The sequence below is a fragment of the Rissa tridactyla genome, chromosome 5 (genome assembly GCF_028500815.1).
Source record: "Rissa tridactyla isolate bRisTri1 chromosome 5, bRisTri1.patW.cur.20221130, whole genome shotgun sequence".
In the NCBI taxonomy this organism is placed as follows: domain Eukaryota; kingdom Metazoa; phylum Chordata; class Aves; order Charadriiformes; family Laridae; genus Rissa; species Rissa tridactyla.
In genome coordinates, this window is record NC_071470.1 from 11,095,112 (window position 1) to 11,107,400 (window position 12,289).

General features: G+C 43.6%; 1 protein-coding gene across 2 annotated transcripts in view; it reads right to left on the bottom strand.

Annotated features, from left to right (window-relative positions):
• Positions 1 to 9,341, bottom strand: part of CRACD (capping protein inhibiting regulator of actin dynamics) — a 140,725-nt gene extending 131,384 nt beyond the window's left edge. Inside the window, exons 1-2 of one of the 2 annotated variants that reach the window (XM_054204081.1) lie at positions 8,984 to 9,000; positions 3,969 to 4,023 (exon numbers count right to left, since the gene is read on the bottom strand). The gene's annotated coding sequence lies outside the window, so the exon portion shown is untranslated. Of the gene's footprint in view, positions 1 to 3,968; positions 4,024 to 8,983; positions 9,001 to 9,256 lie in introns of those variants that run through there. The other variant, XM_054204080.1, reaches the window with a different exon arrangement.
• Between the last annotated feature and the right edge of the window lie 2,948 nt (positions 9,342 to 12,289).

Consider the following 12,289-nt stretch of genomic DNA (forward strand, 5'->3'; position numbering starts at 1 on the left):
CTTAAAAACGGCACCTCCTAGCAGCTACATAACACGAGAAGATTTAATGTTGCTACTAACACGGGGAGCTTGCATTATTAGTTTGCACGTGGCAAAAGTAATGAATTGAAATTTGTAAAAGCTACACAATAAAAGATCATAATCAACAGCTGAGTCCATGATAAAATCCGTAAAGAACCTGTTGGAGGCACGTAATGGAGAGTCATTGCTTGGGCTTTTGTGGGTTTACTGCTGGACACTTGGACTCCGTTGTGCGTCATAGGATACTGTTACGCTTGCCACACGCAATACAGTTCTGCAAAAATAAATGCGTGTGACAAATTCAATATGCAGCTCCATTGTGTGGCTGGGCAAAACTGAGCGAGCCTGGCCCCTGGAGAAGTGGGATTAGACACCTGCAGTCAACTGTGCCCTGTGCCACGAGCGAGTAGCAACACCAAAGAGTGTAAATCTCAGATAGCCAAAGGTTCCCAATAGTCAAAAGTGGCCAGTGGGACAGACTGGTCACTGGGACAAACAAATCATGATAGGAAGTGTCAACACTGCAGAGCACCCTGGAAGCAAGGAGGATGTTTTTGCCCTATTTGGCAGTAGAGACACACATAAAATTATGGTAATAACAGAGTCACTAATTTTGGGTGTCCAATTTAAAACATCTCTGCCTGCTTTTTTGAGACTGCTTAACACTACGTGGTTATTTAAAACACAACTGTCAACCTGTCGACTGCAGTCAAAGTTATAATGTTAAACAATTCTATAACTGGACTTTAATATTAGTTAGAAATCCCAAATGAGGCACCTACAAGCTGAAGAACACAGAATTTAGGACTTTATGTGAACAGGTTCGTTTAAGTGATGTAGAGGTACTCAGAACATCCATGGAAGTGGAAAGTCACTTACGAACAACTGGAGTTTCTTCAATGTGTAGAGTCTTATACGCACATTTACATGCTCAGTGTACATATGTAAACAAAAATCCCTTTGACTCCAGCATTACCCACGGGCAGTGCACTCCTTATCACTCTGTGTCTCCACAAGACCGATTTTAAAATCTCAGTTCCAAAAATTAATTCTAAAAACGCTGTCTTACACATGGTCCACTGGCTTGAAGTGATTCAGACCATCTGCTGGACCACATAGGGCCTGTGAGACAAAAGCTGCTGTTTGACAATCTGGTCAGCACCAGATGAATGGATACCAAGTCCTCACCATTTCTTGACAAAAGAAGAGATGAGGGTGAGGAGTAAAGAGGTACTGCCACTAAAATATTGGACAAGACTTCCTATAATCAAAAAGAGTTCAAATCTGACTGCAAAATCATGAACAACCTGCCACCAGGAGTCTTTCTGAGTGTTGTGGTTTAACCCCAGCTGGCAGCTAGGACTACACAGTCACTCGCACAGTCCTCCCCCTTTCACCCCGAAAGGGTAGGGAGAAGAGGGAGAAAAGGAGGGGAAAGGAAAGGAAAAAAAGCCCCTTGTGGGTTGAGATAAAGGCAGTTAAATAAATAAAGCAAAAGTCATGCACACAAGCAAAACAGAACAAGGAATTCATTCACTGTTTCCCATGGGCAGGCAGGTGCTCAGCCACCTCCAGGAAAGCAGGGCTCCATCACATGTAACGGTTACTTGGGAAGACAAACACCATCACTCCGAAAATCCCTCCTTTTCCTCCTTCTTCCCCCAGCTTTATATACTAAGCATGACATCCCATGATGTGGAATATCCCTTTGGTCAGCTGGGGTTAGCTGTCCTGGCTGTGTCTTCTCCCAACTTCTTGTGCACCCCCAGCCCATTCGCTGGTGGGGCGGTGTGAGGAGCAGAAAGGGCCTTGACTGCTCAGCAACAACCAAAAACATCCGTGCGCTGCCAACAGTGTTCCCATCCCAAACCCAAAACACAGCACTACACCAGCTGCTGGCAGGAAAGTCAACTCCATCCGATGATACCAAGTCATGACAGTACAAAGCCAAGCGTAACACTTCCAAACTATATATATTGCAAGGCTCACCTTAGTATCTGGTCATGTTCACATAAGCACAGACTCCTGCCTTGTCCAAGGCTGACAAAACATCAAGCATAAGCAAAACAGAGTGAGCAGAATGTGTCCTCCAGTCCTCAGTGGACCTATCTCCTGGTCAGCTGCCAATCATCAAATCTAGGACAACACTTGCAAAGCCCGGCTTGCAGTGCACCATTAGATGAGATGTTTCTTGTGCTCAGTGTGACACCAAAGAACCAAAGCTACAGAGAGTGAGCTGCAGAAGCTCTATATCTCCCTAGGAGATCTGCCCTTCTCTAATGGGTCACTGCTGTAAGGATGAAGAGCCATCCCACCCACTGGGAAATGGATGACCATTGTCACAAATACCCTGGAAGAGAATCTGAGAGCCACCTAGAGATGAAATGGCATTTTCTTGTACTGGTTTTGGATTCGGACTGCAGCAAATTGAAGGTGATTTCTCCAACCAGTCAAGCTGCGATTTGTAAACAAGCACGCTGCAGATAAAATAATGCAAAATGAGGTCTAGCAGCTAATGCCACTGTCACCCTTCTCTCTGACAAACAAAAAACGTTCAGCATCCTGTCTGAGTCACAAATGGTCTTCATGTTCTCTTTCACTCTGACGATGTAGAATAGTTCCAGGAAAACACCTGGGATGAGAAAAAAATTACTTCAGTGACCCTTCTGGCTCACAGCGCAGCTGCCTCTTACCGACGCAGCCTCTGGCTGGAAGGGCTCCTGAAGAGTGCCAGGAAAGGTGAGCTTTACAGCAGCGGGAATCCATCCTTTAACGGCTGGGAAGGGTGTTCCAGCAGGCAGGTGTCCGAGGAGATGTAATCCCAGGCCAAATGGAGCCTTTGCTTCACATCTGAAGAAAGGTTTCTATGCTCCGAAGCTTACCTACATTTTTTTCCCCCGTCTTATCTGAAGAAACACAATCACCCGAAGCACGCAGTTTGTCAAAGATCAGGTGTTGGTATCAGGATACCAGACGCTGGTAACTCGTGACGGTGCTCAGCGGGCTGTGTGGGTGGGTTGAAAGATGAATCTACTTGCCAGAAAAAACACAGCAGGGTTGTTTGGTACAACCCACCCTTGTGCTCTCAACAGGGGGTGTCGGAACAGGGTGGTTGGGAAGAACATCAAAACCCACATGTACGAGCTGAGGGTGCCTGTCCTTCCTCCAAACACGAGCAGCGGATGAAGCAGCAACTGCCAAAGCTTCTGGGCTGGGAGCAGTCTGGCACCGTTCATCATTATAGCCCCCAGATGGGCCAGTGTAGGCTAAAGGAAAATATCTACTGAGCTTGGAAAATGATCCCGAAAGAACAAGAAAAATCAGCCCTGTTTTTTTCCTCAGCAACTTATGATGCTCTGACAGCTCTGTGAAGTCCAAGTATGAGATTTCTCCTCAAGAACAGTACGACAAAGTGCCTTATTATGAAAAAGTGCCTTATTTATCACTAGACATAGAAATGGGAAGCAAAAGCTCTTATCTCTTGATCTTCATGCCATAAGAAGCAGCTCCTTTTATGTCATCTGCAGGGTTGGGGAGGTACTAATGCTTTCCACTGGGCTAGGTGGGAATTAGGACCTGATCTTTTATGTACATCACTATTACCCACTGAAGCAAAAAATCAACTATTTAAAAATAAGTCAGAATTGCAAAAGCAAGCCTTAATTAGTTTGTGGTGCCTTTAGCTAAGCTTTCCATTTGGGTGCGTGGAAAATGTTTTAATTAAGCCACCTTCTGCCTCAATTTCTCCAGACATCTTCCTGCTTCCGCAACAAATGCCACAGATGCCAGAGCCCACAGCTTCCGTCAGGACACAGCCGTGATTCACACCGCGGGCAGATCTGCCCTGAGCGCTCAGTAAAGCTGGGGTTATGTGAGCAAAAGAAAACTCAGTAATATCAGTAAAGACTGAATTAAAATAAATACACGCAAAGAGACTAAATCCTTACCAGGCAACTTTAGTTCTGCCACTTCTTCTCTGCCACTTGCAAACTCGACAATCTCCTTTGTCAAAAAAAAAAAAAAAATAAAAAATTGAAAAATGCTTCTTTTCCATCTTTTATTTTGCCCACCCACCCAGGACCAGCACCGTTGAAAATACTCTGCAGTACTGGGTGTTGAATCAAGGCGGAATCTGTCATTTTATTTCCTCAAGTTTTCCCAGGTGAATGTGTAAAATATTCTGAATACAACATTCTGAAGACATAAGACAGAAAATTTGAGCAGGCTGTCATGAAGGCATTAAAAATGCAGATTTTTGACAACAGGTCACTGCCTTAGCAGGATCTGGGGCCTAGGTGCAAACCAGAACGACAACACCATGTTTCCAAAAGGTCTTAGAATTTTTTTTTTTTTTTTTTGACAAGGTAAAACAATTAGTCTAATTCTCAATTAATCATTTGGCTGTATTAAAACAAAAATTAGCCTGAGTCACAAAGACACGCGATGAACCACAACCCACATGGTTCAAACTTGGCAAAGTTCTAAGCAATAGAAAAGAGGTTTTACAACGGGGAAGTCAGTTCAATTTTGTTGGCAGATGGTGCCACTCAACCCAACTCTATCACGTGTGCACCAACAGATACCCACAGATACTACGGATTCACAGGGGTTTCTATCACTATTTTTCTCTTCTGGGCCAAACCGTTCCACAGATCACTGTAATTGTACCTTTTTTTTATTTTCTGTGCTAAAGATTTTCAAGCGTGGCTTTGTTAAAGGTCATGGAAAAAGACAGCATGTTACTTTGAAGAAAATCAACTTTCTTTGAAGAGCAATATGAAAGTCAGTATCATGTCCAGTTGAGTTCACATTAATTCTTTTCATCACACCCCCTTCGCATTTCAACTTAACGATAAACGTAATCTCTCACATGCAGCATCCGCCTGCCCCAGCCTCACCACAAATGGTTAGATTGAGCTGCTTTAAGGAGCCGCCCAAGTCTGACTGCTGACTTTCAAAACGTGCTGAGCAATGTAAAAGATGCTCAAAGCAGGTCAGCAACGCGCACAGTATTTTGCACATCCGAACGCTACAGCGCGAGGAAAGCTTTTAATTATCATCTGGATCATTTTCATATAGTTTCTTTTAGGGCAATCAACATGAAGAAAATAACGCTTGCATATGCATTAGCATTAAAATGATAAGCTTAACCATTCCAAAGCACCTTTGCAAAGTATTTCATAGAATTGCCTAGGTTGGAAGGGACCTTTCAGATCTTGGAGTCCAACCATCAACCTAACTCTGACAAAAATCATCACTAAACCACGTCCCTCAGGACCACGTCTACCCATCTTTTAAATACCTCCAGGGATGGTGCCTCAACCACTGCCCTGGGCAGCCCGTTCCAATGTTTGATAACCCTTTCATGCAGAAATTTTTCCTAATATCCAATCTGTGCATTGGTTATCACAAATGAAGGCAGTCAACAGCAAAGTCATAACTACCCTTACTTAGCTACATCACTCTCTCCCATAAATTAAGATAAACTGAATCTGACAGTATTTTCTTTAATGGCCTTGTTGGAGGCATGAAACTTGTATTTCTGTAATTTAGCATACAGCATGCATATACAAAGGAGAAACTGAGCTATGTTTAAAAATATATTGATGTACTTTATACATTTATAGTAGCATCTGAATCATCTCTCCTTAATGTGTTGCGGAACTGCAGCATAAGCCATTTACCCAGGATAATCCGCAGCAAGATCTTTACATTTTCCTTCCCTCCGAACTTAATTAACAAATCACTGTGATTCAGTCCCTGTGACACCCTGGCTCTTGAACGGTATTAATTAAAAATTATTTGTTACAAGTCAATTTTATTTCCTTGCAAGACTTCATCAATACAAGTGTAAATGTTGAAGGTAGAGTATGGGTAAATGCTGTACCCTTCTGACAAAATGTATTTTAGTTCTTAAATGAAGAAATGGTGGGATGTGCACCGCAGAGAATCAAAGGGAGTGAGAGTCCCTTCAGGAAGTGACGGGAAACAATAAGCGTGAGGTCTACACAACAACTCATTGTCTCCTAAAGACAGAGCTCACAGAGTCTCCAAGGAAACAAACACACTTTTTATCCATCACTACCTGATTTAAATAATAGTTTAAAAAAAAATAGAGTTTGGCCCCTCCGGTGGAAGCACTAATGTAATTAAAGTTAACATTGTAACTTTAGGTTGTCTTCTACCACGTTATTCAAAACCAATGAATTCTATTCTAACGTGCACTTCACACAACTTCATTAAATCTCATTCAAACACATGGGCTCAATGACAATATATGGGTGTTTAGAGCATCTCCACATTTACATCACACTGATGGAAGCTCTTACACAGCTACACTGCCCTGAGACTCTTGACTCTAAAGACAACGACTGTACTTTTCTAACATGCCAGTAGTAGGCTTATCTGTATTTGCTACAACTCTCTTACTGGGGCCTTTGTGGAATAAAGGCTGCACATTGATTTTGTGTGAGGAAAAAAAAGAATTCCCCCCCAACAATCAGAGTCAGCGATTTTCAAATATGAATAATTCAGAATAAGAAAAAAAATGAATTATCTTTCTCTTCTCTTGGCTTGTGAGGAAAAGAAGACAACACACAGCCATTTAAGCTTACACTGCCTATATAAAAATTCCGTTTATGTTACACTTCATTGTAAAACAACCAAATATATTCATATTCATAAACTCATCATCACATTTCAGTCAACACTTATTATGCCATGTATTTCTTACTTCAGAAGAGCTTACCTGACACATCTACAGCAGGAATATCTTGAAATAACCCTAAGATACTCATACAGATATATCCATTTTCAGTGACTGAGATACCTGGCAAAACAGTATTCAGAGATACCTGGCAAAACAGTATTCAAAACAGTGGCCGAGAGCCAAAGCAGAAGAAACCGCAAAAGTTATTCTTATTGCTGTAATCAGAAGTGTGAAACTAAAAAGGCTGCTTTTTAGTATCTGCATTTAAAACGAAATATCATTGCCAAAGTAACAGGCCCTTTTAAAAGTAAATATATTTCATTTAAATTTTTGGGAACTGGATGTTAAAAAAAAAAAAAAAAAAAAAAAAAAGATTTTACCTAACGCATTACCATTCACTACTGCCACTACCTGCATAACCTCATAAGACAACAGAACAAAATACTACCTATAAGGAACAAACTTATAAAAAAAAAGAAAGAAAAAAGTCAACAGCTTAGCAGAGAACACAGCAAGACAGTCATACTTTACACCAACTGTGTTTGCTACCAGTATACTTTTAAAAATCCCATTATACAGCATATAGGGAAAAACTATTGCTCACAAGTGCCAAGCAATTCTCTCTAAAATGCAGGATTGCCCAAATGGATATTTGAAAAGGGTCCTTAATTTTAGAATCGGATGCTCTGAGATACATTTTCCTATTGGAGAAAGAAGACCCAATAACAACCAGCAGCAATCTCTTTGCTACGTGCCATATTTATTAATAAAGACCTCAGGGTAATTCTTCTAATTACCATTAAACTGGGACATAAATAAATGCACAAATCACTTTCATATAAAGTTTCGATACACTTCACAGAGTTAAATTCAAGCTCATTGTTGAAATGAAACATCCAAACCCAAACACAACCTCTAATCTGATAAATTGATTACAGCCAAGGAAGTGTCGGATTTGTTAATTTAATTCCTCACCTGTATTCAAACCACGTGAAGTTAAGTTATATGCAGAACTGCTAATTACTGCCTATATTGAAAAATATCAACGGCTTTATTGAAGAAACTCACACTGACATTTATACCCACTGATTAATGTTATGATATAGTTAAAAGACATAATTGTCTACGCAAGGTGCAATGAGGATTATTTTGGTGATGGGAATTTGTTGAGCGTGCATTACTAACAACCAAATAAAAGTCAGTTCTGACTCCAATTTGTCATCTTAATCTGTTAAAATATAGGACTGGATACACGTTACTGCTGTCGGGTGGCTGAAGCAGCTCGGCTTCTAAGAAAAGAGCTCTGCTCACACAATTGCTAGACACTTTATGCACAGAAAATCTGTTGGGGAATATAATGAATGATATTATCTATACACCTATTATCGACAGAATATCTATTATTAGGCCTGTGGTTGTAAATTACTCTTCCCTTTCTCCCTGCCCCCATCCCCCGCGCACCCAGGAGCGGATCACTTTCAGTGCCATCATTGTCAGGCATATTAAATTTTCAGGATGCACAGTTGTGGTTTCCAGGTCTCTCTTTATCCCTTGAACTGTGTTTTTAACTGGGCGTTTTTACACTTAAAACGACAGAGCAGAGACATAATAATGTTTTGCCTACTACAACTACAGAGAAGCAGATCTGTTAATTGACTCCTGTTAATACCAGCAAAATTAATTTAAAAAAAAAAAAAAACCCAACAGACCCTCATTCATTAAAAATCTCTTAATGACATAGAAAAGATTTGTGTAACTCATACTTCTATCTCTAAAATAGACATATTTTTTTTTTTAACTGAAGAGATTGTGGAAGACAATTTCCCATGCAAAATAATATTTCCTCTAGCTTACCTGCTCCGGATCCTAAGGAAAGGGTAAGAAACGGATTGTACCGCTGCCTTTCAACCCTGAAAAGCAGCAGATTTCATAGCTCATTACAAGGCGATGGCAGTTCTATGATAAATGGCTTACAGGAGCTTAAACAAAGCAACGCTGCTCTGGAGAAGCATCGTGAGAAACAAAGTCATCTTTCTGACAGCTCCTGCTTTCCAGCAAAGCACAAAATACAGGATTCCCCGGGAAAACGCTAACAAAGGAAAAATAAAAGGGATTCGAAAGGACCAGCCCAGCCATTGAATGAAGTAGCACCTTTCAAAAAAAAAAAAAAAAAAAAAAAAAAAAATCACCCGCATGCCTCTCTACACCTCTCCCGCGACAAAGGCAACCGAATACGGGTCGGTGGCTACTTACATGTGGTCTATTTTTCGGCTGTCCGCCCCGCGCATCCGCCGCTGCTGGTGGCGGGGCGTGAAGAAAGGAAAAATGCCACATCCAGCCAACACCGCCTGGGGTGGGCAAGGCAAAGGGGCGCGGATACGGACCCCCCTCCCTTCCCCGCACCGGGAGAAGGCTCCCGCTCCCGCCCCGCAGCCAAGGCGAAGCGCTCGGGGTGCCCAGAGCCGCGGGGGAGGATGCGGGGCTGCGACGTTTGCGGGGTGGGGAGGGGGAAATGGTCCTTCCTACCTGTTCTTCGTCTCCGTGCTGCCAGAAGGGAAGAGCCCGGCGGCTCCTGCATCCCTGGGATGCCGCCCAGCCCGTGGGATGCCGCCCCCGCCCCGTGGAAGCGCGGCCGCCGCCGCCGCTCACGGGCGCCCCGCAGCGCCCCGGCTCCCAGCCCCAGCCTCTCACGGCTCCCTGCCTTCGTCCTCCAGCCAGCGGAGGAAGGGGTGAGGCTGGATTTAGCCGGATTCAGCGGGATGCCGCCGATCTTTGCTCCCTTTAGCACCCCCCGCCACGCACACACCCCGCCCACTGCACAGAGATGCGCATCCCCGGCTGCACCCCGGGCTCTGGACCCCAATTTGTTCTCATCTCACAGCAAAACCAAAGTCTGAATCCAGCGCCTAATAAAACCAGACAATTTTTTCGCCCCTTCATTTACTAAAAAACCGAACTACAAGAAACAAAACCAAAAATCAGCCGTTCCCCAACAGAGCAGCGCAGAGAACAGCTGCCCTTCTTTCCCACATCCTTAAATCCAGCCGTTGTATCAGCTCTTCTCAGACCCCACGCTTCCAATTCAGCCATCCACATCAAGATTTTACCAGTGCTAGACGCTGGTTTCCCCAGTTTCCCCAAGGAGAGTGCAGTAAAATCAGAACCTGTACTCAGTTCCATCCCTGCTCTGCCACTTTTTCAGCCAAAATGGATTATGTCATTCACGATGTCCCACTGCTGAGAAAGAAGATGTGTTTTGCCAGCCAGCTCTCCAGCTTCAGACGCTCCCTGGACAAAAGGGCCGTACAGCTTTGGTCCCTGCCTGCTTCTTAACTTTTTGGCCCAGTCAGAAGTGGTCCTTCTGCTGTTCTTGAGGGGAACAGGGTCTTACAGGAAAAATAACACTCATGCTGGGACAGACCAAAGACCCACCTCACACTTTTTTTCCGTCTTTGTGCCCAATACTATATAGTTTAAAGGAATAATGTATAAGGTCAAGCAAGCGTTTACTGGTACTCTCCCACTCCTTACTGATTTGCAGCTCAGTGAAGTCCTGAGTCAGAAGTAGTATTTGCGCAAAGCCCCTAGCTATGTGAGTCTGGAAGAAATATTAATTAATTGCTGGAAATCACTTTTTCATCTGCAGTGTTCTAGAGATAATACAAGCCGTGAGAGGTGCAGTCTATGCCCTTTTCAGCCCCTCCATGGCTAAAGCCATGGTAGACAGGGCACAGATAAACCAGAAATGAAGGCCACGCACCAGCTCTAGTATTTGGAGGGCTGTGAAGTATGTTGACTGCTATCTTTACTTTAGCAATTACATATCTATATTTATATCCAAAATATGCAGATACAAACCACCTCAATGACCAGAGCTGAATTTTGCAGCGCTCCTTTGAAAGGTTCAGGGTTTTTGCTGTGTTTTGCTTTGATGCTGTCGCAGCACTTACATACTTTTAGGCAGTAGAATTGGGTGGTACTGATAGAAAACTTCAAAAGTAGCCACCAGAAAAGAGATGAATCCTGCCTTCGGCAGTTCCTTGCAATCAGTCAAATCACCCATTCACATCAGACCATTGTTGCCAAAGGTCAATCCTGCACTTTCCTGGAAGATAAAATATGCTAAAGTGAGATATTTTTTTCCTAAGACACTTTCTGGAAAGCGATGCAGTCACAAACCTCACTACTGAAGTGGTGCATGGGCGTCAGGAACGTGTGGCTTTATTAGTAATTTTTTCACTTTGAGTTTATTAAATGTATCCAGAATTTCTACGGAGAAACCCAAACCTGTTCTGTATGCGCCGTGGCCACTAGAAAAGACACGGGTCCACTAGGTGGCACAAATACACCATTTAAAAGCAAGGAGCAAGCCGGGATCTACCTCCCATTCAATATCTTTTATTTATGCATTTACGCAAGGCAAATGGGTACAGATAAAGCTTGCACACGCAGCTATAGTCCAGTAACACACACATCTCTCTTCAAATAAAACCAAGCTCAGATGTCAGCTCCTTGGGGCTTCGAGGCTCAATGAAAACCTCCCCGAAGAGCAGTATCTGCTCCTGCAGACCCTGGCTTACTCACGCCTGACTGACCACGCTGCAACTCAGTTCTGTGCTTGCGTTCCGGAACATACGTCCCTCCCCGCTCAGAGGTATTAAAACCGAGAAGAAGCAGCCGCTGACATTCTCATTTTTTCCCCCACTTCCTTCTGTTTGCCGTCGTGCCACTCTCTAGTTAGCTTAAGCAAAGAGTCTAATTCCCGCACCGTCACCGTGAAAGGGTAAAGGAGATGCCGCTGACAAACCTGGTGGAGCAGCTCTGCTGGGGTGATGCTGAGCAAGCAGCACACACAGGAGCGACAGGCAACCGTCGTGTGATAAATTCCAAAACTCACCATCCAATGGAGATAAATCTAATATGGAGACAAAACAACGGCAAAGCAATTATTTTTATACTCATAATTTAAAAAAAAAAGTCAAAGATGATAATATAGATAATAAGGGACAACACCCCTGCAGCTGGATGGGTGCTTCCTAATCACGGAATCACGGAATCACGGAATCTTCAGAGTTGGAAGGGACCTCTAGAGATCATCTAGTCCAACTCCCCTGCTAGAGCAGGATTGCCTAAAGCACATCCCTCAGGGCTGCATCTAGGCGGGTCTTGAAAATCTCCAGAGAAGGGGACTCCACCACCTGCCTGGGCAGCCTGTTCCAGTGCTCTGTCACCCTCACTGTAAAGAAGTTTTTCCGTGTATTTGAACGGAACTTCCTATGTTCTAGCTTGTGCCCATTGCCCCTTGTCCTGTCACTGGGAACCATTGAAAAGAGCCTGGCTCCGTCCTCCTTAAACCCACCCTTTAGGTACTTGTAAACATTAATCAGGTCCCCCCTCAACCTTCTCTTCTCCAGGCTAAAGAGTCCCAGCTCTTTCAGCCTTTCCTCATAAGGGAGGTGCTCCAGTCCCACAATCATCTTGGTTGCCCTTCGCTGGACTCGCTCCAGTAGTTCCCTGTCCCTCTTGAACTGGGGAGCCCAGAACTGGACACAGTACTCC